At 41.3% G+C, this 5,000-nt stretch overlaps 9 non-coding genes across 9 annotated transcripts; all 9 read left to right on the plus strand.

The window, feature by feature from the left end:
* Positions 1 to 338: 338 nt before the first annotated feature.
* On the plus strand, positions 339 to 457 carry LOC127996375 (5S ribosomal RNA). The gene has a single exon (XR_008169283.1). It is a non-coding gene; the product is annotated as a 5S ribosomal RNA (ribosomal RNA).
* A 505-nt stretch (positions 458 to 962) lies between these two features.
* LOC128000077 (5S ribosomal RNA) lies at positions 963 to 1,081 on the plus strand. Its single transcript, XR_008172874.1, has one exon. It is a non-coding gene; the product is annotated as a 5S ribosomal RNA (ribosomal RNA).
* A 221-nt stretch (positions 1,082 to 1,302) lies between these two features.
* Positions 1,303 to 1,421, plus strand: LOC127995440 (5S ribosomal RNA). The gene has a single exon (XR_008168388.1). It is a non-coding gene; the product is annotated as a 5S ribosomal RNA (ribosomal RNA).
* A 494-nt stretch (positions 1,422 to 1,915) lies between these two features.
* On the plus strand, positions 1,916 to 2,034 carry LOC127996386 (5S ribosomal RNA). Its single transcript, XR_008169294.1, has one exon. It is a non-coding gene; the product is annotated as a 5S ribosomal RNA (ribosomal RNA).
* Positions 2,035 to 2,546: 512 nt separating this feature from the next.
* On the plus strand, positions 2,547 to 2,665 carry LOC127996398 (5S ribosomal RNA). The gene has a single exon (XR_008169305.1). It is a non-coding gene; the product is annotated as a 5S ribosomal RNA (ribosomal RNA).
* Positions 2,666 to 3,165: 500 nt separating this feature from the next.
* Positions 3,166 to 3,284, plus strand: LOC127998838 (5S ribosomal RNA). The gene has a single exon (XR_008171666.1). It is a non-coding gene; the product is annotated as a 5S ribosomal RNA (ribosomal RNA).
* Positions 3,285 to 3,505: 221 nt separating this feature from the next.
* Positions 3,506 to 3,624, plus strand: LOC128000880 (5S ribosomal RNA). Its single transcript, XR_008173652.1, has one exon. It is a non-coding gene; the product is annotated as a 5S ribosomal RNA (ribosomal RNA).
* A 494-nt stretch (positions 3,625 to 4,118) lies between these two features.
* LOC127996409 (5S ribosomal RNA) lies at positions 4,119 to 4,237 on the plus strand. The gene has a single exon (XR_008169316.1). It is a non-coding gene; the product is annotated as a 5S ribosomal RNA (ribosomal RNA).
* Positions 4,238 to 4,750: 513 nt separating this feature from the next.
* Positions 4,751 to 4,869, plus strand: LOC127999819 (5S ribosomal RNA). Its single transcript, XR_008172627.1, has one exon. It is a non-coding gene; the product is annotated as a 5S ribosomal RNA (ribosomal RNA).
* Positions 4,870 to 5,000: the final 131 nt, after the last annotated feature.

The following is a 5,000-nucleotide window of genomic DNA, read 5'->3' on the forward strand; positions in this document are numbered from 1 at the left end:
GTATATAATAATTTTGCCAAAAAATAGAGTCAATGCCCGATCACTGAATATTTGCAGGTTTGGGCCTGGTTAGTACATGGATGGGAGACTGCCTGGGAATACTAGGTGCTTTAATCTTTTTGGACATTTTTCACTTAGTATATAATAATTTTGCCAAAAAATAGAGTCAATGCCCGATCTCTGAATCTTAGCAGGTTTAGGTCTGGTTAGTACTTTTATGAGAGACTGCCTAGGAATACCAGGTGCTTTAAGCTTTTGGGTTTTCTTTCCTACTTATATAATGTACTGGCGATAAGATTGGCTGTTCTTTAAATAGCCCTCTCTTTGCAGCAGACTACGCTTACGGCCATACCAACCTGGCTATGCCCGATCTCGTCTGATCTCGGAAGCTAAGCAGGTTTGGGCCTGGTTAGTACTTGGATGGGAGACCGCCTGGGAATACCAGGTGCTGTAAGCTTTTTGGACATTTTTCACTTAGTATATAATAATTTTGCCAAAAAATAGAGTCAATGCCCGATCTCTGAATATTTGCAGGTTTGGGCCTGGTTAGTACATGGATGGGAGACTGCCTGGGAATACCAGGTGCTGTAAGCTTTTTGGACATTTTTCACTTAGTATATAATAATTTTGCCAAAAAATAGAGTCAATGCCCGATCACTGAATATTTGCAGGTTTGGGCCTGGTTAGTACATGGATGGGAGACTGCCTGGGAATACCAGGTGCTTTAATCTTTTTGGAAAATTTCACGAATTATATAATAATCTTTCATAAAAAAAAAAAAAAAAAAGAGTCAATGCCCGATCTCTGAATCTTAGCAGGTTTAGGTCTGGTTAGTACTTTTATGAGAGACTGCCTAGGAATACCAGGTGCTTTAAGCTTTTGGGTTTTCTTTCCTACTTATATAATGTACTGGCGATAAGATTGGCTGTTCTTTAAATAGCCCTCTCTTTGCAGCAGACTTCGCTTACGGCCATACCAACCTGGCTATGCCCGATCTCGTCTGATCTCGGAAGCTAAGCAGGTTTGGGCCTGGTTAGTACTTGAATGGGAGACCGCCTGGGAATACCAGGTGCTGTAAGATTTTTGGACATTTATCACTTAGTATATAATAATTTTGCCAAAAAATAGAGTCAATGCCCGATCTCTGAATATTAGCAGGTTTGGGCCTGGTTAGTACATGGATGGGAGACTGCCTGGGAATACCAGGTGCTTTAAGCTTTTGGGTTTTCTTTCCTACTTATATAATGTACTGGCGATAAGATTGGCTGATCTTTAAATAGCCCTCTCTTTGCAGCAGACTTCGCTTACGGCCATACCAACCTGGCTATGCCCGATCTCATCTGATCTCGGAAGCTAAGCAGGTTTGGGCCTGGTTAATACTTGGATGGGAGACCGCCTGGGAATACCAGGTGCTGTAAGCTTTTTGGAAATTTTTCACTTAGTATATAATAATTTTGCCAAAAAATAGAGTCAATGCCGATCTCTGAATATTAGCAGGTTTGGGCCTGGTTAGTACATGGATGGGAGACTGCCTGGGAATACCAGGTGCTGTAAGCTTTTTGGACATTTTTCACTTAGTATATAATAATTTTGCCAAAAAATAGAGTCAATGCCCGATCTCTGAATATTTGCAGGTTTGGGCCTGGTTAGTACATGGATGGGAGACTGCCTGGGAATACCAGGTGCTTTAATCTTTTTGGACATTTTTCACTTAGTATATAATAATTTTGCCAAAAAATATAGTCAATGCCCGATCTCTGAATCTTAGCAGGTTTAGGTCTGGTTAGTACTTTTATGAGAGACTGCTTAGGAATACCAGGTGCTTTAAGCTTTTGGGTTTTCTTTCCTACTTATATAATGTACTGGCGATAAGATTGGCTGTTTTTTAAATAGCCCTCTCTTTGCAGCAGACTACGCTTACGGCCATACCAACCTGGCTATGCCCGATCTCGTCTGATCTCGGAAGCTAAGCAGGTTTGGGCCTGGTTAGTACTTGGATGGGAGACCGCCTGGGAATACCAGGTGCTGTAAGCTTTTTGGACATTTTTCACTTAGTAAATAATAATTTTGCCAAAAAATAGAGTCAATGCCCGATCTCTGAATATTTGCAGGTTTGGGCCTGGTTAGTACATGGATGGGAGACTGCCTGGGAATACCAGGTGCTGTAAGCTTTTTGGACATTTTTCACTTAGTATATAATAATTTTGCCAAAAAATAGAGTCAATGCCCGATCTCTGAATATTTGCAGGTTTGGGCCTGGTTAGTACATGGATGGGAGACTGCCTGGGAATACCAGGTGCTTTAATCTTTTTGGAAAATTTCACGAATTATATAATAATCTTTCATTAAAAAAAAAAAGAAGAAAAAAAAAGAGTCAATGCCCGATCTCTGAATCTTAGCAGGTTTAGGTCTGGTTAGTACTTTGATGAGAGACTGCCTAGGAATACCAGGTGCTTTAAGCTTTTGGGTTTTCTTTCCTACTTATATAATGTACTGGCGATAAGATTGGCTGGTCTTTAAATAGCCCTCTCTTTGCAGCAGACTTCGCTTACGGCCATACCAACCTGGCTATGCCCGATCTCGTCTGATCTCGGAAGCTAAGCAGGTTTGGGCCTGGTTAGTACTTGGATGGGAGACCGCCTGGGAATACCAGGTGCTGTAAGCTTTTTGGACATTTTTCACTTAGTAAATAATAATTTTGCCAAAAAATAGAGTCAATGCCCGATCTCTGAATATTTGCAGGTTTGGGCCTGGTTAGTACATGGATGGGAGACTGCCTGGGAATACCAGGTGCTGTAAGCTTTTTGGACATTTTTCACTTAGTATATAATAATTTTGCCAAAAAATAGAGTCAATGCCCGATCACTGAATATTTGCAGGTTTGGGCCTGGTTAGTACATGGATGGGAGACTGCCTGGGAATACCAGGTGCTTTAATCTTTTTGGAAAATTTCACGAATTATATAATAATCTTTCATAAAAAAAAAAAAAGAGTCAATGCCCGATCTCTGAATCTTAGCCTGTTTAGGTCTGGTTAGTACTTTTATGAGAGACTGCCTAGGAATACCAGGTGCTTTAAGCTTTTGGGTTTTCTTTCCTACTTATATAATGTACTGGCGATAAGATTGGCTGTTCTTTAAATAGCCCTCTCTTTGCAGCAGACTTCGCTTACGGCCATACCAACCTGGCTATGCCCGATCTCGTCTGATCTCGGAAGCTAAGTAGGTTTGGGCCTGGTTAGTACTTGAATGGGAGACCGCCTGGGAATACCAGGTGCTGTAAGCTTTTTGGACATTTTTCACTTAGTATATAATAATTTTGCCAAAAAATAGAGTCAATGCCCGATCTCTGAATATTAGCAGGTTTGGGCCTGGTTAGTACATGGATGGGAGACTGCCTGGGAATACCAGGTGCTTTAAGCTTTTGGGTTTTCTTTCCTACTTATATAATGTACTGGCGATAAGATTGGCTGATCGTTAAATAGCCCTCTCTTTGCAGCAGACTTCGCTTACGGCCATACCAACCTGGCTATGCCCGATCTCATCTGATCTCGGAAGCTAAGCAGGTTTGGGCCTGGTTAATACTTGGATGGGAGACCGCCTGGGAATACCAGGAGCTGTAAGCTTTTTGGAAATTTTTCACTTAGTATATAATAATTTTGCCAAAAAATAGAGTCAATGCCGATCTCTGAATATTAGCAGGTTTGGGCCTGGTTAGTACATGGATGGGAGACTGCCTGGGAATACCAGGTGCTGTAAGCTTTTTGGACATTTTTCACTTAGTATATAATAATTTTGCCAAAAAATAGAGTCAATGCCCGATCTCTGAATATTTGCAGGTTTGGGCCTGGTTAGTACATGGATGGGAGACTGCCTGGGAATACCAGGTGCTTTAATCTTTTTGGACATTTTTCACTTAGTATATAATAATTTTGCCAAAAAATAGAGTCAATGCCCGATCTCTGAATCTTAGCAGGTTTAGGTCTGGTTAGTACTTTTATGAGAGACTGCCTAGGAATACCAGGTGCTTTAAGCTTTTGGGTTTTCTTTCCTACTTATATAATGTACTGGCGATAAGATTGGCTGTTTTTTAAATAGCCCTCTCTTTGCAGCAGACTACGCTTACGGCCATACCAACCTGGCTATGCCCGATCTCGTCTGATCTCGGAAGCTAAGCAGGTTTGGGCCTGGTTAGTACTTGGATGGGAGACCGCCTGGGAATACCAGGTGCTGTAAGCTTTTTGGACATTTTTCACTTAGTAAATAATAATTTTGCCAAAAAATAGAGTCAATGCCCGATCTCTGAATATTTGCAGGTTTGGGCCTGGTTAGTACATGGATGGGAGACTGCCTGGGAATACCAGGTGCTGTAAGCTTTTTGGACATTTTTCACTTAGTATATAATAATTTTGCCAAAAAATAGAGTCAATGCCCGATCTCTGAATATTTGCAGGTTTGGGCCTGGTTAGTACATGGATGGGAGACTGCCTGGGAATACCAGGTGCTTTAATCTTTTTGGAAAATTTCACGAATTATATAATAATCTTTCATTAAAAAAAAAGAAGAAAAAAAAAAAAGAGTCAATGCCCGATCTCTGAATCTTAGCAGGTTTAGGTCTGGTTAGTACTTTGATGAGAGACTGCCTAGGAATACCAGGTGCTTTAAGCTTTTGGGTTTTCTTTCCTACTTATATAATGTACTGGCGATAAGATTGGCTGGTCTTTAAATAGCCCTCTCTTTGCAGCAGACTTCGCTTACGGCCATACCAACCTGGCTATGCCCGATCTCGTCTGATCTCGGAAGCTAAGCAGGTTTGGGCCTGGTTAGTACTTGGATGGGAGACCGCCTGGGAATACCAGATGCTGTAAGCTTTTTGGACATTTTTCACTTAGTAAATAATAATTTGCCAAAAAATAGAGTCAATGCCCGATCTCTGAATATTTGCAGGTTTGGGCCTGGTTAGTACATGGATGGGAGACTGCCTGGGAATACCAGGTGCTGT

The sequence above is a fragment of the Carassius gibelio genome, chromosome B22 (genome assembly GCF_023724105.1).
Source record: "Carassius gibelio isolate Cgi1373 ecotype wild population from Czech Republic chromosome B22, carGib1.2-hapl.c, whole genome shotgun sequence".
Classification (NCBI taxonomy): domain Eukaryota; kingdom Metazoa; phylum Chordata; class Actinopteri; order Cypriniformes; family Cyprinidae; genus Carassius; species Carassius gibelio.